Genomic DNA, 23,185 nt, shown 5'->3' on the forward strand with positions numbered 1-23,185 from the left:
CACGAGCGTGCGGGTACCTCGGAAACGGCAGAGCTTGCTTGCGTGTATGTTGTGGGAATTTTAAAAGAAGAAGGAATTTGATTGATTTGAGTTTTTTTATCCTCTTGCTGAGCCATAACAACTGCCAACTTGTTGCTCTTTAGCTTTGGCATTGGATTGCCGCAGCGTGATGGCACGCGGTGAAGGGCTGGCTGCCCCGGTTGAATTGCACGTGCTGCGCACGGGATGGTTACCGCTGGCCCGAACGGATTTCTGCTCTTTTCCGATTTTTATTTAGGGGTCATTCTGCAAGTCTTTTTCGCCCGTTCAGCTCGGCGCAGCTCAGCGCGCTGCCTGGGGTTGTGTTTCATCGTCCGTTGGGGCAAGGAGGCGCAGAGCAGAGTCTTGGTCTGGGGGCGCCTCCCTGCTTCCCTTCATAACCCTCCGGGAGAGGCGCTGGCAAGCACGGTTGCTCGAGGTCGGATGGAGAAGTTTGCAGGTTTTACTGGTGAGAGAGCAGAGAAAACTGATGTCAACCTTGTTAGTACATCTATTTACTATAGCAGCTGCGACAGAAGGGGGGGCATTTATATATATGTGTGTGAGTGTATATTTTTAATGATATCTGAATGCCAATAAATGCATTTTTGCAGTGCAGCATTAGTTTTGGAGCAGATGGCTGTATCATGTCATATCATGCTTGTATCAAAAGAGAAAAGCCCGTAATCTTTTTTGTTTGTTTTTTTTCCTGTTTGGCAGCATTGGGTGACGTGTGACCACAGCGTGCATGATGCGTGCGACTGCCGCATCTACATCACCTTGCCAGGCAGCCTAGATACACGTAGCAGGTGTTGGCGGGACGTATCGGCCTTTTCTCGCACGTTAGAAGCACTTGAGTTACCTCTCCAGGGAATGTGGGGGGAAGAATAGCCCCAAAAGAGCCAAGACGCTGAGTGTACAGAATTGCATGAAATACATACAAAAAAGAATCGAAGAGGAATAAAAAGCCTGCGTCCTGCTGGCTGAGCGGTGTAGTGAACTTTCTCAGCTCTGTAACGTTTGATTCAGTGTTAGCTGCTAATTAGAAAATTAAGTTACGTTCGTATTAACTGGTCCCAGTAGAGAGACGGTTAAATTGAATATAATGGGGAAAGGTGCGGGGGATTTTTTTGCTCTTTGTTGTTTTTTTTTTTTTTTTCCCTAAAACCTTTGCACGTGCCTGCAGCGATTTGTCTATTTAACCATGCGTTCTTGTGAACCTTTATTCCTCATTAAACAGGTCAAATCGCAAGTAGAAAGGGAGCTCGCGTTGCAGCGAAGGGGAGGAGCGGCAGCGCGCGTTAAGCGGACGGGTCCGGTGGGGAGGCGGCGCTGGAGCCGAGGCGCCCGCGACCCCGTGGCGGTTTTGCTTTCTGCCTCCGTGTGCTTCCTTCCAGGACCGTCGATCGAAGCCGCGCGCCCCGACAGGGAAGCGATTTAAGGGAAATTTTGGCTACGTTGGGGGTTTCGGTACAAGGATTTGCTGTTGCCTTATAATAAGGCACACGGCTAGAAAGCAAAAATCGTGGATTTTAGTGTCAGGAGCTGCAGGGTGGTGAGCGCGTTTAACGTTCACGCGAATTCACTGCAGCAGGAAGTTTTTGTTTTAACAGTTTCCCGCTGTTGAGTTAGTATATATTTACGTCGAGTAATGCAACAGCAGCTTTTTTTTTTTTTTCTTGCAAGAATAGCTTAAAAGCAAGCAATACAAGATAACAAATTCTTTTGGACCAGCTCGTTAGCTTTTTCCCTCTTCTGGAAAGATTGTGGCTACCTGGATGCTGCTTCCAGATACAAGGCTGCTGGCACTGTCACTACAGCAATTGGAAATTCTGCAGACAGTTGTCTGCTGTTATCTCTGATATGAATAAATGCATTAAATTCTACTTTGAAGTTGCTTGTCCAACTTCAGACGCTCTGTGAACAATCTGAAGCGGCTTTTTTTAAAGAACCACTCAAAAAAGAAGACCTTGAAGTTTCATTTATTCCTGAATTAGATTATAGTGGCGTAAGAGTCCTACGAGTGATGAGTTTCCTAAGTGGTGAACGAGTTCTTTCTTGCTTTTCTTCCCTCTCTCTTTTAAAAAAATGAATCTGTGATGATAGCATTAACAGCACAACTTAATTTCTTCTGTGATGCCCTGTGGATTTCTTATGCACAGAGATTTCTTAAATCGCTTCCATCTTTTTTCTCCCCTGCTCTGAATTTCTGAAATTTGAACTTAACTTTTGTTTTAGAAACTGCCAACTACTGCATGGCCTTTCGTTTTATTTTATTTTTTTATTTTTAAGGTGTATTATGCACCAAGCTTAAAGTAGCCATGAAGTCTCCCTAGTGTTGCAGAGAAAAGCTGCACTGAGTTGTTTAAGATACTTTTTTTTTTTTTTTTTTCCTTTTAGGAGTTTGTTTATAAAAAGTTGAACATCCATGCCTGTGATTTCGCTATCGTAGCGCAAATGAAACGCGCAACCCTTTGAACGTCTCTAAAGCTAAAACTGAGCTAAGAATTCACACCGAGAAACCATCGCCGAGTTGTGGGGTGGGGGGAAGCGGTAAGCGAGCACGGTCCGGCCCGGGACCGCGGGATCGCAGGCGGAAAGCGGCGGAGATGCTTGGCAGCGGCGCTCCTCTGCGCGACTTCAGTAGGGCGACGGGGAAAGCTGTTGGAATCGCTCCGACGTGCCTTCATCCGTGGGGGAAGGTGGCGCTCTTGGCTTTGGGCTCCTGTCAGCATTTGCAGTCGGGCCTCCGCGAGGTCTTGAGCGACGGCAAGGTGGGCAAGAGGCAAGTGAAAATCAGCGGCGGGCTCTTTAGGTAGCGATTTGAACTGGCTTTTTGACGTTTTTGGAGAACGTGTGACTAACTCCACCTTGCAGTCTTCGTTCTTCTCGTCCTTCTACGTGAGTCCTTTGAAAAAACCACGTTCTTCTTCAGCTCGGCATGTGCCTGAGGTCTGCTGTTACTCTCATCTAAGCAGGAGCTCAGGGTTCAGTAAATCCGACCAAGGAGGGCAAGTGTTTCTGAGCCCACTGCAGATGGCAAAATACTCGGAGCAGTCAGATGCTTCAGTTGGAGGCCTGAACCTCAGAGGTTTATTTTATTTTTTTTTTTTTTTTGTTTCCTTCAGGCCCGTTTCTCCATTTTCATTCCAAAACAACACCTTCTTAGGGTTTTTGGTTGTAACAATTTGATTGAAAAGTCCTGAAGCGCTTCAGTGTTTAATGCCGTTCTTGCACCACAGATTGCAGTTTGCAGTATGGTTTCTTCGTAGAGGACAAATGGGCGAAGACCGAAGGAGCTGTGAAATGAATGAGCTTATTACTCCACTCTTATTCACGAGCACGGACATCAGTAATTGCCAGGCTTGGAGCACAACTTTTATTAAAGGTCTCTAGGATTGTCCATTTAGATAATAACTCTTTTTTCTTTTTCCCCGCTAGAGGTTTGGATTTTTTGATGTCTTCTAAGTCAAATGAAAATATGGAAAAGCAGAGGGTATTTTTAGGGAAAAGTCTTTTATAAGCTCTTTGACTTTTAAGTCATCCTTAAGGATAGGAAATGCAGTTAGTTAATAAGTGATAGAGTTGGAAATAGTTAGAATGGTTTTTGTGCTCTCTAGAAAATACCCGAACTTGGCCCGGGCGCTCTTAGATGAAGCGAAGGAGATTACCTTAAGCTACCTTCAGAGCAGTGTTCTTTTATTTTTGCCCTCTCGTCTTCATCATGAACTAGGTCTTTTTGCAATTGCCTCTGCACGCAGTCAGCTGTTATATCTTGGCCCCGGTCGCAGCCGGGTGCACTTTTCTCGTGCTGACTACCTGCAGCTGTCTCGGCATCCCTGCAGGCCCTAATTCAGTGGCAAGCTATTGAGCTATGCTCACTAAATACTGAATAAAAAATAATTAGGAGATCGGGCAAGACCACATATCTTTTCTAGCCTTGAAATATAAAATAACAAAAGTCAGGAATTTGTCATTTTGGAGTGTGTGTGTGTGTGTGTGTATATTTTTTTATATATTTTTGTGAATGATGTTTATGCTTTCTAATGCAAAATCCTTTTCAAAATGCGTTAGAGATTTGTTTTGTTTTATTTTGTTTTTTTTAAGGTGGAAATTCTCCTTAGAATGGCTGAGCGTTTCTGAGCAGCTCATCTTTGACAATCTGAACGTTCAGAATACATGATTTGTATTAAACGCTGATACTCGATACACTCATATTCTCGGGTGGTTCTTCTGCAAAGGAAATGTACGGTTCAAAAGTTTTGTTTTTCTTTCATACCGTTTTGAAACACTGAATGTAAAGTTAGCAGCAATATTCTTTGATTATTTACTTTACCGTTCCAGCAAAGCTGTGCAAAGATAGGAGTGTTTAATACCTTTTATGCCTGCTTAAAATCAACTTTACTCTGGGGAGGAGAAAGAAGTTGTGATCAATCCTCCAGTAGTAACTGCCAGAACCATTTACTGTCATGGTTTATAAGTTTTTTGGTATCTTTTTATTTTTAGAGTAGTTGTTTATTAACTATATATTAACGTATATCCACTTGGGGGGGGGTTAACATACAGTGCTTTATTTTTCTATCCCTAATAAGGGGCCATGCATCTTGGTGATCTTCATGAGAAATCTGTTTCAAAATCTGTTTACAGTGCATTCAAAAAAGAAAAGAAAAAAACAGGGAAAATTGCTTTCCAAAGCAAGTTTTTGACTAAAGAGTAGAGTTTCCCCCAAACTACTCATAGGATTTGTCATTGCGAAAAGTGAGCACTGTAAACATTTCTTAGAAGCAAGAGAAGCATGTATAAGTCAACCCAAGAAATCAGGTGATAATAAGGCAGATAAATATTTAAATATTTATCACTGAGCGATACTGGCTTTACTGGCACGACTTAAAAATTAATTCTTGACGAGTTCTCCTTTTGTGAAAACTTTCCTCTTGTGGAACTGTGATTAACATTTGCAGTGTTCATCTGGAATAAAATCTCCTCCCCGGAGCATGCCGCTGTAACGGGTATCTATTGCTGTTACGCTGCCCGCCAACAAGTCAGCCGTCCTTGTTTTCTGTGCTCTGCTGCCTGTTCCTATAAGCATCTCTCTGGCACCGATGGGGGAATTGGTGGCCCTTAGGTGACTGCCAGGACAAGTGAGTGACAGAGCCAAGAACAGATCTAAGCATCTGGTAGCAAAGGGAGGGAGGGAATATTTTTTTTGGCTCAGTTCTACCAAAGAAGTGTGAAACGGAGTCCAGTGCGGGAATGCAGGGTTCGTAGGGTGCGGGTGAGCCCGTCTCGGCCACCTTCTAGGAAGGATCAAAGCAGGATCTGTTCTTCTTCATTTAGCTCTTAGCAGACCTTTAAAAGCCTTAGGTTTACAGATCCCCATGTTCTTGAGCGGTCCGGTCCCAGAATTACCTGTTCTTGGCTGTTGAATTGGACCAACTCAGCAGCTCACACTGGATTCATATCTCAAGGTTCTTTGGTCAACACAGTTCTCTGTAGGGTAGTGACATGTTAAGAATTTCTGTGTGCTTTCAGTTTGTGATATTTAAAGCTAGTCTAGGGTAAAGCATAATTTTGTTTGTTTATTTTTCTATCAGTGTAAACTAAGATGAATTTGGACTCACCAAAGGCGCTGCAGCTGCCGTGTTATCTTTTCACTAATAATGTCAGGATATTTTCCACTCCATTCAAAGTGTTTATGGGTTTGCGGGATATGGAATGATTGACATGCTCGAATTTTTGTGGTTCGTGACATGGCGTTTGATCGCGAATACCGGAGAGCGGTAGTGGCCAGAGGAAAACCTCGAGAAAGAATCGTGTGTCTCGGCGGTGGCAGGATTTTACTGCATCCTGTTGTCCTTGGTTTGTGCCTCGCTAACCGGCACTGTGCGCTGCCGGCAGTTGTACAAGTGCTCTGCTCCTCGTAGCTCTGAGTGCCCCCCATCCTTCAAGTGCGTCTTTGCTGCTGTTACTAGGTTACAGGCATTTCAGTCTAAGCTGATTAACTCTCTAAAACTGTAATTTTGGCTCTGTTGGGTCTGAAGGAGCGTCCTCTTCAAAAGCTCGTTAATAAGTGTTGGCTGTTAATGTTCGTGACGCGGGGCTGCTCTGTGTGTGTGTGTCGGGGGGTGAGCTGGGAGCTGAGGGCAGTGTCCCCGTTGACCTGAGCAGGGATGACGGTACCAGGGGTCAGTCGTTGGCCCCAGGCCCGGTGAGGTGATGAAGCAGATCCAAGGTCCCTCTGTAATCTGTGAAAATATGTATTTTGGTAGTGTGTAAGAGAAAGTATGCTTAAAAAAATCCTAATAGTTGCTCTTAAATCCTGTTTCCATGATTGTAAAGATAACACTGAGATGTTCAGCAGCTTGTTTTTTACGCTCTTTGGCTAACTCTTATTTTTTAGGAGCTTCTGCTATACGTCTTCCTAGAGGCTGGCTCTGGTCTGGTCCAGGAACCGCTGTGGAGCCAGATACCAGGAAATACTGTCTACAGCACAGGTTTGGAGGTAGTGTTGCCATGTGCGAGTGTCGTGTTCAGACTCAAAAGCTGCAGCTGAAAGGCTCTAATAAGGCCTGCAAAGCCAAGCTGGCAACGCTCCTGGGCTGAAGCGGTGCATCTGCGCAGGTGGATTTGCAGTTTAATCTTAGCTCGAGGATATCTCGTTACCACGTGTAACTTGGACGTATCCCAGAATACCTAGATGCAGATAGCCAAGGCTGTCTAGTGGAAACGACATTTGTGGGTAGGTATCTGAGGAGCTTTTCTGACAGATTAAGCGCCTTAGGTTAAGTCCGCTTGGGCTCAGTGGCAGCTGGTGTTCTGATGAGCCACTCTACTACTTTTCAAAGTGCTATTAGACACCTGTTGATCTACTTAATAGAGCGATGGGATCCCAGATCAGCTGAGGTCTCCCCTCTTTCTCTTTTGTGTCAAACAAATTCCTTGCTTGACCTCTATTGGAAAACAAAGCTTTTTAATATATTAAAATGCACAAAAATAAAAATGGTGGCTTATTAAGCGGGACAGTGGAGGTACTGAAAGAGAAGAAGAAAGGTTTACAAGCAAATCGCCTTCCAGTGAGTGTGGTTTGGCCTTTCCAGCGGTGTTCATCTTCAGCTGGCATCCCGGATAAAAGCAGGTTGCCCCCAGGCCCTTCTGAGTCATCCAGAGATCTCATAATTGCCCGTAGGGCTTCCTGCTGGAGAGCTTGCCGGCATGGTGCTCTTGCTTCTTGCAGGGGCCCCCAGTCTGCATGATTTTGTCTTGCTGCCTGCTCTGTGGAAAGCTCTGTAAAGCTGTGCCGGTTCGGTTGTGGTCATAGTCCGCTTTCTGCATCCTCTCTGAAAGATACAGTGTGATCCAGAGGACGGGGTCCGGGGCAGGGTAGCTGTACCCTTCTTGGCTTGCTTGCTCTTCAGCAGAGCAGAATATACTGAATCTATAGGAAAAAAAAAAAAAAAACAGTAAGTGAGAAACTGAGCTGCTCTGTCACCATCACAAGGTGCGTAATGACCTTTGAATGCCCATTGCCCTAGAACCAGAATCCCGTCAATTTTCTGAGAGATCTGTGAACCAGACAGGCTTTTGAAAATTTTCCTGCTCCTAGGAAACCTCAAGTAGATTTTAATTAAAAAAAAAAAAAAAAAAAGGAGGGGGGGTTTCACGCTTGAGCAAGAAGATATGCTTTGCATCGCTCATTCTTCAACACATGCCTGAAAGAGCTACTGCTAGCATGAAGCTGTGGACCATGTGAGTAATGAACTGTCCTCAGTGCCTTCATAAGCATTAGTAGCTTAAAAAAAAAAAGTGCAATGCTACAGTCAGGTCCCAGGTTCCTTTAATTACATTTGTTTTGCTTTGATGTTGAAAAAGCAGGTCACTGTATAAGAACTCGGGGTTAATTTTTGCCCCCCCAGGTTCCCTGTGTTTTTAAGCAGGCTGCTCTGAAAGCATCAGGAGGTTTTAGCTTTATTTCCACTTTGAAACACTCATAAGGATAACGCTGGAGTTATTGCTTGTTTTGAACAGCAGAATGCTTGTAACAGTAAAATGATTGAATAAATGATGGATTTCAAAGTGTTGCGTGGCTCAGACGTAAATTGCATTTGTTGGCTTATTTTGTTATAGACTCCCATGTGCAAACTCGCTGCACTCTTTTAGTTTTTCAAAGTCACGTTAATCAAGCCAAATGTTATCTTCCGCAGCTCTTGCCTCCCCACCCCTTGCCTTTTTGCATCGTTAGTGCGGTGTTCCATGTTAGCCCAATAAAGATGAATAATCAGGTCCCAACTTTCTGCTGCCTGCCTCTAATCTATGCCATTAGTACTGTCCTACTGATGATCTTGTGATGTCCATCCCTCCTTCTGCAGCTGTTTTGAGGAGCGTTGGTCGACAGTGCGGTCTGCACGGGCAAGGTTTTTATGAAGTCCTTGCTGGGAGAGGGAGGCTGCCCTCGGTAGTTAACGCTGATGGTTTTATGCTGGTTTTCAGCGCAAGCTTGGAAGACCTGGCTTGCTTTGCTGTCCCTTGGGACAGAGCTCGCTTGGGTATAAAACCAGGTGTTTTATTTCCCTTTATCCTAAGGTAGCGGTGGCGCAGGAAGCGTGGTGCAGGACGAAGCGTGCCGCTGGATACGTTTGCAATGCAAACAGCTCCAAGCTGGTACACGGTACAAGGGCGGTTAAACATCAATTCTTCTCTTGGCTTAATTATTTTATGCCAAGTTCTAAATCAGCCCAAATGCGTATTAGTTCTTTTGAAGAGAATAATTAGCGTTAAGTTTTGTTTTTCAGGGTGGTTTGAGATCAGCGAAGAATCTGGCAAATACCGCTTCCGAAAGGCACTGCAGAGCGTTTGTCGGGCCCGTTATTTTGTCCCCGTCATAACGAGGGGATGCGTGGAAGAGTAAATCCATGATAAACGATCTTCCGTGCCGTGAATTCAGAGCTTTGAAAAGGGCACCCTGCCCAAAGGGGCATCCCGGGAGGGACGCCCAGCTCATCGAGCGTGCGCCTGGGTGTTTCGACAGCTCTTCTGCGTTGCTGTGCTGCTTTTTCTTCTTTGATTACTCGCGCTGTCACCCTTTGCGTTCGGCTCCCCGCCCTCAAATTCACGCGGTCGAGTCTTTCCGTGCCTTCCCCCCGGGGACGCGGGTCCCCTCTCGCGCCTCGGCGCAGAGGCCGGGTCCCGTGTCGAGCTCCCAAGCCGGGCTCGTCTCCGCAGCGCCGGCAGACGCAGCGGGCTGCGAGGTAGGTTGCTCGCTACTGCATCGCCGTCGTGGCTCAAAGCTGGCGCGTTGCAGGAGAAAACGCGTCGGAAACGCTCGAGATGGTTAGCGCGTGCCTCGTGATGTCCCGAGGCGAGTATCTTTCCCCGTTTATTTTTCCACGGCTCTGTGTGCCATAGCTTCAGATATCTCTTTTTATTCGCTGCCTTGAATTTTGTTGAGACTTCTCGCTTTCTGGACACAGATTTCCATTTGTTTCCCATATCCTAATCCTAGGCTGACTGATTGCTGTTTACCTTTTTTTTTTTTTTTTTTTTTTCCTTTCTACTGATGACTCTTGTATCTATTTCCAATTAAAAACAAATCTTATTAGCTCCCTCTCCCTAAGATCCCTCAGCAGACTGTGTGCTCTGTGCAACCAGCTGTGGGGTTTCCTAGTTTCTGAACCTTGCAACTTGGAGGTTGCTCTCTGTATCTGTCTTTGTAGCATTATTTTTTTTAATCATTCATCATCAAAGGTCAACTTCTGCGCCAGAACTGCTTAAGCACACAAACCCGACCACTCCGGAGGACTTGGTTCTAGCTTTATTTAATCATTCTCGTCCTCATTTGATTTACCAGAGATGGCAATCTACTGCTTTGATTCTCTTCTTCCATTTGTTGATTCCTGGAAAAGTAGCTCCCAGTTTTTTGTTTTTTGGTTGTTCTAATTATATCGCTTCATAGATGAAGCATGCTATGTTTTTTATGAACCTTTTAGTGGGTGCTATGCGACTTCAGTGATTCTTTGTTGCTTTCCTGTGTGTTAAAACAGGAGGATTGTAGAGCAGAAAAGCTGAAATCTTGGGTTTGTGAAGCACGTCGTTCTGGTAATTTAGATACAGTTGTGTGTAATATTGATGTTACGGAATTGGAAATTTCTGATTCTTACTCAATAAGTACACAATTTCTGCAAAAAAGTTTAAATATATGTTTAAATGTATAGATTAAAAGAAAAATTAGACTGCATAGTATTTTGGTTTCTCTAAGTATTCTGTTATTTTTCATAATTACTTAGATACCTTTCCGTAGTGAGTTGTGAGTGCAGCCTTGTACAACACCCTGTTCATGCCACAACTCTGCATTCCCCTTAAGAGTGGGAAAGCATGGAAAGTCGTGGGAGATCAGCGGTTGAACGCAGCTGGGTGTGCTGCGAGGATCTGGCCGCTTGGGTGCCGTCTTCTTTTCAAGAGTCCTAGGCACATAAGCCAGAGAGAGGGTTGTCATTTTATAGAGTTACCTTCAGGCTATGAAAAATACTTCTGATAAAAACTTTATGAAAAACCTGTTCCCTGTGAGGGTGACTGAACACTGGAAGAGGCTGCCCAGAGAGGTTGCGGAGTCTCCTTCTCTGGAGATCTTCAAGGCCCGCCTGGATGCAACCCTGTCTAACATGCTCTAGGTGACCATGCTTGAGCAGGGGGGTTGGACTAGCTGATCTCCAGAGGTCCCTTCTGACCTCAGCCACTCTGTGATTCTGGGATATTGATAACACATTCCTAGCCAACATGAACCAAAGCTGTGCCCCAACTGCGTAGGCTTTCTGAGAAATGTCTTTATGGAGCCAAGATGTTGGTGAACATATAATGATGTGGCTATGTAATTGATACAAGAGCAGCATTTATTATTTAAAGATTGAGTGGGTCATTAAATCCTACTTTCTAGAACGCTGCTTTTCTGCCCTTTCCCAGAATGGCTCATCCCTGTGAGAGGAAGCACCCAAGAACGTTTCATCCCTTTCCTTAGGGACTTCTGTGGCTGCAGCATTTTAGGAGATGAGCAGTGTTCTTATGCCCGGCATTATTAAGAATACTTGTTACCCTGTTCTCACGGGACCTCTTTTGGAGTGTGAGGCTTGGAAACTTTGTTTAGTAGTAGTGGCTCTTGGTAGAATATGAACCTTATGGATGTGCTTCTAGGGATTAGCTCTCCAGACCAGGATTAAAACAAAACAAAAAAATAAAAGCCCTTAACCATAGTTGTGTTAGACTGAGAGAGAAGCTGAAGGAAAACCTGGAGAAAGCTATGAAATTCGGAAGCTGAAAGTGTTGAAGTTGTCCTTACTTGCTGAAGCTGGCCCTGTTTTGACCGGGGGATTGGACTAGGTGATTTCCAGCAGTCCCTTCCGCTTACTCTCTGTGTACATTAAAAACCTCCTTTAGCACACGAGATGGTTTGTTTGTAATGCGAGATTATTTGTGGTGTTTATATGTTTCAGAGGTATAATATTCTGCAGCCTGCTGTTTTGACCATTAAGGAAAAGAAAAATGAATGAAATAAGAGTGTGCTTGTTGTCTGCTCGCTGTTTACTTTCTGTGAGCGGTAGAGGTGGCTGTAAAGCAGTCAGATACCTTTTTTTCCCCCCTCATCTTCTGCATCATCTTCCCTGATTTGTTAAGGTTGAAAATGATGTAATGCTGTGAAATATTAAAATTTAATTTCTGGAAATACCTCTGAACAGGGTAGCTCTTGTTTTAGTTGAGCTGGTTTTGCAATCTGTGGATCGAGATCATATTTGGCGAGACAAGCTCTGGTGGGTTCAATGCGCAGGGAAGCTTTTCCGTGGTATTTTTGTGAGTATTAATCGCTTTGTGGCCGTTACGCTTTTCTGGATCCCCCACAGATTTTTGCGCTCTTGATTGCAGAGGACACATGGAAGAAATGGTGGTCCTTTGCTCAGCGTTAGGAATCAGAGTGCATCGTTTTTCACTCCTGGGGTGGGAGAGAATCGAAGCAGCAGCGAATGGAAAAGAGGAGGAGGAAGATCGTTGGCGCTGAAAGAATTTGTGTTAAAGACAGTTGCAGAGCTAGGACTGATGGCCGCTCTCCAGGCGAGTGCTGCAGAAGGTGGGAAGCCTCGCCGTTCCCCAGGTTGGCTAATAAAGATGTCAGTCTCTTTAATCTTAACTCCCCTGAGAAACCATTTTCTGTAGCATTGCAACACCTTCTACGTGTTCTTATTTATGCATTCGATGCTGCTCCGAACAGCTACGGGGAATCAGTCAAGAACTTGAGCAGTATACGCATATCTTTCCAAATGCTTTTCCAGGTGTTGCGATGCTAATGCAGTGCATTTATACCAGATATGGAACAATATGTTCTATATGTAACTGGGACCAGTAGACTGAAGGCAAATATCCTCATAAATTCAGGACTCTTATTTACAACGGAGAGTAAACTGCAGTGTCGGAGGAGATGGGACAAGCAGAGTTTAGCGGGCGGAACGGCCTTCGTCGCAGTGGAGATCTGGTATTCGCGAGGGTCTGAGTTAGCAGTGTCAGTATGTATCTTCACCCGCATTTGAATTCAGAGATTGAAATTTAATTGTTAAGGTATCTTGGATGTTTTTCAGTAGATGCTCTCTTAGAAGGAGTCAAGATGCTAATAGTGGGTCAGCGAAGTAAATGGGATTCTTGAATGAGATGTGGGATATAGGCAGGAAACAGAAAAAGTCAAGAAAGAAGGCTTTGTCGAAGATGTCAGGAAGTCAAAACCATCGAAATCCAAGATCTAGATGTAGAAAAATTATATTGAAAATAAAAGTAATTTTCAGCCTAGAGAAGAAAAGGGAGCGCCGAGGTGGGGCAGCTGTGCGTTGGGGAAGGAGCGAAGGCTAAAGATGGTCTGTGTATTGCCTCGGACCTGAATAAACACTGTTTCTGGGCACTCCTTCGGGAGAGGATCACGTTGAAATTGAGGGCAAAGGCAGGAGTGGTGCTGCGGAAGCTGATGCGGGAACGAATGCACGTGAAAAGCCGTGAGCGCGCTCTGCCCGAACGCGGAGAAGCGGGAGGGGAAGCAGGTAACTCTCATCCCTCCGTATTGAAGGAGCAGGGCGCAGGACATCACGGATGACGCGGTGAGGATTTCTGCAAGTCTTTCGAGCTTGGAAAGGCCGTAATATGTGGTTGAAAAAAATGTATTAACACACGTATTGTCTGAAGACTGACAATATGCTACTTATCTGGGAGCCTGGGAGGAAAAAGTAAAGGTGTGCAACACAAAACAGGTAAAAATGAACATATCATGGTATACTAAAACTGACATTAAAAAAAAGAAAAAAAAAGGCAAGTTACTATGGGGAAATTGATTGGAAATTACTTAATCTGGAGAAAAAAGAAATTGTGCACAATTGCAAGTGAGTCAGAAACGTGTTAAGAATTGGCACCTGCAGTTAACGTTTAAGAGGAAAGTATCAGACCAAAGAATTTTTTTTTTTTTTTTTTTAGCGATCTGTTTCGGGGCTAGTCTTATTTAGTAACACTGTCCATTACCTTCATAGGAAATAAACTGCCTCCTGCTCCTTTTTAAATATGTAGTGATGGAAGAGCACATAAGTATGAATCTATTTACTAATGTATTTTGGCCCCACTGTGGGAAAGCCGCCTCACAGATGAAATGGGGATGAGGAGACAGATGCTTAAGTGTGATCCTGAGAGTTTCTGTCTGTGCTAGGAAGATTAGCATGTTTTTCAGTGCATTGTTGCTGGGTTTTTTATTTTTTTTTTCTAATACGATGTAATTTATCCATAGTGGATCGCTATTGGTGTCAGAGAGTCTTGCAGTGAGAATTGTGTTCGTCTAGTCTGCTCTTTTCCTGCTTTAGTGCAAAGACGAAATTTCGTCTGATTTGTTTCTGGAGGAAAAAGAAAACAAACCAAAACCAGGTTACTGGTTGAAATAGAGCATTCCCTTTACACCAGCCATGCACCTGCGGGAAATCCCTGGGTGTGCCAGTTCACTCTTCTGCTACTTTGCAATTAGAGTATCAGACAGCGTGGCTTTATTTATAGGACATATTTATAAACTGCAGAACTGAATCATTCTTCAGCTTTTTTTAACCACGGCATTTTAAGAGATTCTGATGTCCTGGCGGCCAGAAATCATCTGTCTCTGGACAAGCCTCGCTTCATCCATCCAATGCGGTGGCTACATCGCTTACTGCACTGTTGCTGATTTCGAGGCCTTTTTGGTTAGTTTTTGGAAGAGAACAGCTAGTTTTGGCAGGAAGGATAATAATCTGGGAGAGGACTTCTCTGGAGAGCATATTTCTTTCTAGTAGAGACTTTTGCATCCTTGGGCGTTAGAGAGGTTCCTTCGAGCAGTATCATCTCCCTCCTTTTGCTGATACTTCAGCATGCAATTTTCTTGTTAGAAGGTGCCAGTCTGGATTGGCCTGGCAGCCCTCAGGTTTGCAGGGCACCCGAGAAGGGAGGAAGCGGCCCTGTCTGTCTTGCTTTTGTCCACAGTTACCCAGCTCTACATGCCTTTGGGAAAATAATGTTTTAACGTATTTCGAGCCAGTCTGTGATAGCTGATAAATGAGTTTGACTGTGCCCAGAGACTGTTTGAACAGAAAAGCGGTGTTGCAGTGTCCAAGAGCAATGGGTTGGTTCAAGTTTACCCCTGGAAGAGATTTTCACAGCCTTGTTTGTCAGTTATGAAAAGGAGAAAGTCAGAAACTGGTATTTGATCGTAAGGATCCGCATGCCTTTATCCAGTAATCCGTGTCTACGGTTTGGACCTTCTTGCCTGGAGCTTCAGTGATGTGGGAAGGATCGTATCTTGTGATTTGCAAGACATGCTCAGATCTCATCAAGACGTGGAAGTGTCTGAAGTGTCCTTGCTATGTGGCAGATCAAAACTACGTGTACTTAGATTCTTGCCCTTTTGGGGTTTCACTGTATCTGAGATGTATATAAATATAAACATCATCCCAGATCATTACTTATATTGGAAGAAAGGGCCATATAATGTCAAAACAATTATTTCTGAAAGATTTTGTCCCTTGGGGACTTGATCAGTCTTGCTCTAAATGCTTTAAATTTTTTAGCCCTTAAAATGAACTGGCAGAAGCCTTCTCCAGAGTCTACGTAAGAACTGAAGTTCATAGGAGGGCTTTTGTGCTGTCGTGGTCAAAGCATTTCTGTGCGACAGGCAAATGTGTCAGGGTGGACCTCTCAGTGGAGCTAACAGTTCAGTGTACTGTGGCGGTAAGACGTTGGGCTTGTTTGGCCATGTGGTGTCGTAAGATCTTACACAAGAACAAGAGGAAGACTTACCTCTGCTGGATTTATTTTCCTTACCTCTGTGAATTATATTGTCTGCACTTTGGCCTCTCTTCACCTCTTTGTCTATGCCTGGGATCTGGACAATGTTGTTAGGGATTCCGTTTCAGGTGTTCACACTGTTGTTTTACCTCATTCCAGGTAGTTTTCCCTATTTTGAGATTTGGAAGCCAAAGCTCCGTTATCTCTAGAAGCGTGTAGCCATTGTATCAATGTATTTCTACCAAAGACAGTGAATTATGCTTGGTATGTGTTTCTTCTCTGTACTGGAGGGCAAAGAATTTGGGCAACAGCAAACGTATTTTACAGCTGTGAGCAAATAGGTGTAAAGTCCTGTCTACGCAGAAGAGCGATCATTGAGAGCAGGTTCGTCCTCTGGCAGCGCGCTCTGCAGGTTTTTTGACCGCTTTGTTGGATGGTTCAAGTAACTTCGCTTTCTAGATTGAGTAGAGTATGATTGTGTTAGGAACGTATTTCCAGCCTGGGAATAACCAGGGTTTGATTGAATGGGCTCCAAGAAGCATAGATCTCCTCCTCCAGAGCTTGTCGTTCTCCAGCACCGGTGTTGGGCGATTTGGATCCTGTGATCGGGAAAACTGATGTATCCGTCTTCAGTTTTGGCTCCAGGAATCCTCTAAGTAAAATGGCATTTGTCGTTGCTACAAGAGCCGTAGTTGAGCGGTATCAGACCTTCCACAACTCTATGCGGACACCAAGAATCCAGACCCTGTTTCCAGACCTTTTTATCAATGCACTTGAGGCAAAATCAGAAATGTGTATATAAGGCTCCCTCCCTTTCTCAGCCTCGGTACTGGCTGTTTTTCAGAGTTAGGCTTGACTGAGCCTTCTGTTAATTATATCTTGTCAAATAGTAAGAAATTGTCCACTGAGAGAATAAAAAAAACATATGGCAAAATAGCTGATGTTTAGGGTGTAGCGTTGCACGCAGTATGGGCTCCCACTTAAGCCTCTTTCCTGCAAGAATGGAAAAAACGTGTAGGGGGGAGCGGAAATCCATTTGGCAGGAGTTCTGTTTTTGTTTTTTTTTTCCTTGGCCTATTTAGGTTTCTTAAGACTGTTTGCGAAATTGCAAGGCTGTGTTGCTCACTAAGACCTTACAGCTGAGTAGGATGACACTGGTCGTGCATGTCGTGGGAAGAGACTCTGTAGCCATCGCTTCCTTGCCTCTGTCTGTCCGTGGAGAGTGCCCTTTGCAGTCCCTTCCGCAAGAGAGTTATGGAGAATTCCCTACATAGCATGTTTAAGATCTTATTTTTGAGTTTATCAGATGAGCTTGGAGAAGACTCTCCAGGTTTTCATTTAAGCAGTACTGAGTAGCTAGCCGTACTCTGCTTTCAGCATGTTGATGCGTTGTTTTTTTTTTCTTTAGAATATCGCAATACTAAGTCTAAAGTCATTCCAGTAGTTCCTTTAATGTTTTTAAAACTTTTTTTTTATCAACTAGGCTAGCAGTGAAGTCTGCAGAAGGCCTTTAAAGAACACTTTCCTTGGACTGGCCTCTGCAGACCGTGGAGGGTGTCTTGTTCCGCTCCCTGCAGGCTGCTGCTGGTGATACGTTTAGTGTCGAGGATCTTCAAAGGATAAATCCTTGTGTTGAAGGCTTTCATGCATTATTTATAAAACAGTAGGTGAAGATTTTGGCTCTTTGTATGGTAATTGGTAACAGTGAGGATACAAGATTGCAAATGATTCCCGAGCATCAGTAAATGCCAGCATGGGAGGTGGCACGTTCCCGTGGCTTTCGCAGTTAATTCAAAATACATATGCTTTATCGAGCTGCAGTCAGTCCACGCTGAGTGATAGAGAGGAAACGGAGATAACACAATTGCGCATGAATGGCATCGCCCAAGGTTTTGCCTGCTTAGATTTTTTTTAACCATCCTTGTTTGAACCACACTGAATGTAAGGCTTTGGGTATGAGCTAGCAGGGTTGAGGATGCCTTCTGCGGGCTTTGCAACCTTTTTGGTGCGGCTGGTGGGCTTGGTAGCCGGCATCTTCGTGCAGAGGCCTTCCTTGGCCACCCACGGACCTGACACAGGCTTAGTGTTTTGCTCAAAGGAAATTTTATCCAACTTGGTAGTACAGTGATTTTTTTTTTTTAACACTGAAATATTGTGTAGTATAGGTTTAAAAACTTGGCAGGTGCCTTTCCAAATGCAGGAATTGAAGATGATTAGGTTCGCGGTCAAAATACCAAGTTTGTAAAGCTGTATTAGGTTTACTCTCTGCAATACTTGCTTAAATTTTTCTTGATATCTTACTCAGGAAATACTCTGCATTTGTGTTCAAAATACAGGATAGTTCCATCTGATTCAGTCAGATTTTCTTTTTTTTAATGAGAACTGTTGTTTAAGATCATGCTTTGTCAGCTTGGAAATTAAATAGTATTCAACTCAGCTGCACAGAGGAAATCATTGGTGTATTGTTCACTGATGTATTTTCTTGGAAAATACTGTATAATTAAGGGGGGGAGAAGCCCACACAGTTATGTCTGAGGTTTATTTCCTTCTGAAAATCCAGCCAGTTGGAGATTTTAAAGCAAAACTTGAGGCAAGTTTCTCGGTTCTGATACACTTACGACTGGCCGTAGTTGCCCTCTGGAAGGTGGGCAGTCCCGTTAAAGGGAACGGGCATCACGTGTGACCGTGTGGAATTGGATATAACGCTTCAATATGTATTTTTTTAATAGCAGTTAATAAATGTATATTGCAGTTGAAGAGCTGAGAATCATTTAAATAAAGGCAGGGCTGCAGAAGCAATCGAGGCGAGCTGTGAAATAGCTGCGACCGGGCCGAGCTTCGTCGCCTGCCGAAACCTGGGCGTCAGCGCCCCGCTCAGCAGCGTGGCGATCGCTTCCGCTATCTCACGCTTGCGAGCCCGTCTCCTGAGGCAGCTTCTTCAAAGAGCTTGTTCCTGTCGGATTTTATTGCGGGGAAATAGCTACTTGAGATTACAGCCTGAAAATTAAATGGCATTCAACTCAAACAGCTGCAGTTAAGAAAAAATCGTGATATGTCCTGTTGTGGTTTTGAGCCGTCGGGGGCGGAGGGAAATGCTGAAATCGTTGTCAGTCCTTCAACAAGTATCTGTATAACAAGCAAGTGAACCAAAAAGTAAGTAAGCTCTGTTTGAGCTGCTTAAGCAGGGTATGCCGACATGTGGGTATAGTTTGTCTCGGTGTCCTTAGAGTGCACGAAGACTCGCTCAAAATACCACGGTTTTTATTTGATAGAGGGACTGTAACAGTCAGGAATTTTCCAAGTAAGATTCAGGCTCGTGTGCTGGTATTGCATAAGGAGAAGAGGGTTGCACGTTGTGCATGGCAGTGAGCAGAGCTGGTATCCTTGCTGGTGCCCAGTGGTACGAAGGAAAGACGCCGGCTACCTGGGTTGACGTAACTGCAATGATGCTTCCCTTGCGCATTTGACTTCCTAATGTGGTTTGGTGCTTTCCTTTATTAAAAAAAATAAATAAAAATAATAATAATAAAAAAAAGGCTGTGGTTGTCCTCTCCCTTGTGAAGCTCTAGTTATTTCTCCTATCCAGAACAGGCTGGATTGGTAAACGCTACATTGGACTGAAAGCACAGGCTTAACTTTCACTTCAGGGTCGGCTTTGACTGTCCTCTCCATTCGGCTGCCGGACGTAACCCTGGCGCTTCTCACTTGTGCACCGTTTGAGCTCATCCTCGCGAGCGTTTAAGCAAGGTGAGCACCGTGACAACTGTGGCATCGCTTGGAGTTTTATGAATTCTGCGTGTCAGTCCAGGTTTGGTGGTTTGTTCTTTTGTTTTGTTTTTTTGTAAATGACTTTGGTTAGGTCAAATCCACAGGAGCGCAAAGGAAGGAAGGAAAAGCTATGAGTCGAGATAAGCCTCTCTGCCTCTCCCGCTTCATCCCGTCAAAGACCTGGGGGTATTAGGCAGGGTGAACGTTCGCCCAGCTCATGGCAAAATAGAAACCTTGCTTTTAGATGAGTGTGAAGATGAGACTGAGAACAGAAAAAATCAGAAATTTCTAAATCTGGCTGACCAAACAGATTATAAAGCTGTTGTAGCCTTCTAGTCTGTCAGAGTATATGAATACCCTAACAGAGAGCTTGTTTGCTTTTATTTTTCCAAACAGCCTTTAAGCCAATTCCTGGTGATGAACACTCCTTGAGGAACAGTCCTTTTGCTATTCCTGATAAATAGCTGAAAGGTTAATTGTGCTGCTTCTAAAAATATATTCCTTCCTTCTTCCTGTTGTCGAAGCGCAGTCTTGCCAAACTGCCTTTCTGTGCGGCATAAAGCTCGTCAATAAAATTCTCTCCTGGTGCTTAAAGGCAGTGCAGAGACTGATCAAGTTGTCCTTCAATCTGTTGGATGCAATAAATAGAAGGAATTGAAAGCATCTCTTGCAATAAGAAATGTTTTCCAGTGTTGTCTTTGGTCTCGTCTTCTCTGTGGGCCCTCGTTCTGCGAGCTGGGCACCGTGGGGACTACGGGCCCCATATTGCTGCTGGGGGGCATACAAAATAAGTAGCGGGACCTCGGCTCCTCTTCCTCGGTGTCGCCTTGGCTGCCGAACGGTGCGTGGCACTAGCCCCGAGAGACAGCGCCCCGTCTCCGGCAGCGGCTGTGGGCATGGGTGTCCCAGGAGAAGGGAGCACGGGACCAGCCTGCGTGATGCTTACCCTGAGCACGCTCCTCGTTTCCGACTGGTTTCATCAAAATGAACGCTCCTCTGAAGGGCGCCGAAGCTCTAATAATAGGTGGGATCGTGTTATACGCCTGTAGCACGTAGTGAGTGGTGTGTCTCTGCCGCCTCTATTTTTCCTGGGATTCAGATTCAATGGGACCAAGATTTTACTGGTTTTGGAGAGTGCTGTGGCGTTTGCTGTCCCTGTGCCTGTTTGCCAGCGGAGGTGGACTCCAGGCTAGCTCCGGGACCGGAGATGGAAAAATACCTACTACTTAAGGCTTCCGTTTAACTTCATCCTTTCTTACAGTGTGAATAGTACGTGTTTTTCCAGCATTCTGTACCTGACTGTGTCATCTTTTTTTTTTTGTTTGTTTGTTTTTCTTTTCTCCCTGAAAAGAGGATGTATATTTAGCGAGTGCTTCTGACATCTTTTTTTGGTCTAGTAGATGAAGAATAAGCAACCTTGATGTTGGGATTTTGCACCCTCTCTAGGCTTGGTTAGTCATACTGTGCTCCAGGGTCTTGTGCTTTCTGAAGTGGTCACTTAGTTTTGCATCAGTTTCTTGATTTCCATTAGCTTTCAGTGACTTCCTGTTGCTGTAGTGTCTTTCCTTTGCTTTTTCTGTTCAGATCAAGTTTAGGGTGGTTGTTAGGTGAGCGTATTGAGCTAAAGGGTTAGGTGCCTAGGCAACCCCTTAATTTTAGGTTGAAAATCCAACGTATTGTTTTGATGAGAAGCGTCTGGTTCTTGTTCTCTGCTGCTTGCAGATATCTGGGGGAAGGCTGCTGCCGCTTTCGTAGTGGAAGTTATTAAAGGCTGGTCCACGTGCGTTGGCACAAGTTTGCAAGTCAAAGCTCACTGTGATCAAACGTGTCTTATCTCGCTAGCAAGAGCGTGGCAGCGCGTTAGGGCTCGCGTGCTGCCCAAAAGGGGCAAGGGGTTCTTCCCCGAATATTCTCCAAATATCCAACTGCTCCTTTGTTGGAGGCAGCTGCTGAGGTGCATGGTCAGGGCAGATACTTTCCCATCGCTACGACATTTACGCTTGGATTAAGGTGGCATGTACTTAAAAATTATGGTCCCTTAGAGAAGTTCAGCCTCAGAATTTTGTGTCAGTGAATGTACGCTGCCTATTAGACCAGTCTTATCTTTTTAAGTAACTTAAATTTGCCCTCCTTGCACTTTTTTGTGAGCTGTATCACGACTGATACAGCAGAAAGCTAGCGGGAGTTTGACAGTTTGGAGAATTGGGCTGTTCTTCCAGGGAGCTGAAAGCATCCCATGAGACACCAAAAGGGAGGCAGCCAGAGAAGAAAAAACCATCACTGAGTAATAGCAGCAAGCCTCTAGTCTTCCTGGTCACCCGGTGTCAGTGGAAGACACAGCAGAAATAGAAAAGACTGATGGAAATTGTTGGAAACAGGAGATAAGATCAATAGTAATGTGAAAAGCTAACGGGAAAGGTAAATAGCTGCATGGGGCCATGGACACCGCTGACCGTGGTTAGATGTCCAATGACTGTGAAAGCAGCTCGGGGCATCCTGCTCGAGTGTAGATATCTACATCGTTGCTGCCCGTAAAAAATCAGGCAAGATGCTTCTTCCCTGAGGTAAAGGCATGAGTGCAGGGTCGAGAGGGGGGTGGCTCGGGCTGCCCTGTTGGCAGGAGCAAGGTACAGCTGGGCTTTCCTCGTCCAGCTGTTGTGAAGCCTTGCTCCATCTTGCTTATCGATATCTACATAAAGAACTAATTGAAACCAAGAATCTGTAGCGCCTTTATCGTTAAGGGCAAGGAGAGACCGTGACGGCCGCGGTGGATCGTGCCACAGGTCCATCCGGCAGGACATCCCGTCTCCAGGAGCGGACGAAAACTGTTCCGTCCAGAGGATGAACGCGGAAAGGTTTGCCTCTGCAGTTATGTTAGTGTTGAACGCCCGTTGCAGGTAGAATAATGACAAAATGCTTGGGCTTTTTTATTTCCGTATGATTTCTGCTTTTTGTTGGACCCCGGTTGAATGCTGAAGCGATGCTTTCAGGGAATTTGATTGCAGGTCCCAGGTTTGATGCCTGAGTGGAACTGACTTGCTTGGAGCCAGCATTTTTCTATTAAGTTAGGATCTATGTAATATATATAATATATATTTCTTTTTCTAATATATATATCACTCTGTATTTGCCTTTGCTGACTAGACAGCTGACTCTGCTGTATTCTGCAGGGGACTCTCCTGCCTTTTCTTTTGCTGCCTCGTTCCGTTGCTGATGGAAGCGAAGTTCCTCTTCGGCGCGGTGTCAACTGAAGCGTCAGAAGAGACGAGTTTCTTTCTTCCAGCTCTGCCAAAACTTGTCGGGGAATGACGAAGGCAAACCCCGGTGATGGCTAGAGCACGTTTCTACTGGAGCCCGCCGGACTCTAGAAACAGCTCAGGGCGCTGCTCCTTTCCAAAAGTCTGCGGCCTAGATATTGAGTCATCCCTTAGCGGGATGAAACTCTGCTTTCTCCTGTTCATTCAGTAATTTCCAGCTTGAGCGGAGTAAGAACCCCTGATCTGGGTTAGCAATGGCTTCATTGAGGTCTCGCTCACTGGCCAGGCGCACGGCTGTTGCCAGTAGCCAGAACAAACAGAGAGAGAACTTCAAAGCAGAGGAAAAAATACTGCTGAAGAAAGAAAAAAATGCATCACAAAAAAATTTTTTTTTTTTAACTTTTTTAAAAAGTAATGGGGGACTAAAATGATTAGTAGACTCGGACTGAAGAGTGAAAGAAGAATTTAAATAGTGAGCAGGACATTTTTCAGCTTAAATCAAGTGCTGTATTTTGAAACTTAAAGTTGACAGGTCATTAGTATGGAAATATAGCAAACTGTTAGCATCCCAGCATTTAAATTCCTACTATGCTAAGTGGAACTTCTCCCCACTTTTAGAATGTCCTTCTCCTCTTTGATTTATATGCGTTTGAAAGCAAGGAGACCTTTTCTAATATCTCATGCTTGCAAGGATCAAGTTAATTTTCCAGCTGTTCATAATATAATTCAGCTTCTCTGTATTAATCTATAGCTATCAAATTTGCTAATTTCCTTTATGAGAAATATTTATGCCTCCTCAGAACATATCTAGTTAAAATTGATTGCATCTC

The 23,185-nt window shown here is 44.5% G+C and overlaps 1 protein-coding gene across 15 annotated transcripts in view; it reads left to right on the plus strand.

Annotated features, from left to right (window-relative positions):
• Positions 1–23,185, plus strand: part of PCDH15 (protocadherin related 15) — a 599,229-nt gene that overhangs the window by 392,509 nt on the left and 183,535 nt on the right. The gene's annotated exons all lie outside the window — the stretch shown is intronic.

Source organism: Rhea pennata, chromosome 7, assembly GCF_028389875.1.
Source record: "Rhea pennata isolate bPtePen1 chromosome 7, bPtePen1.pri, whole genome shotgun sequence".
Lineage (NCBI taxonomy): Eukaryota > Metazoa > Chordata > Aves > Rheiformes > Rheidae > Rhea > Rhea pennata.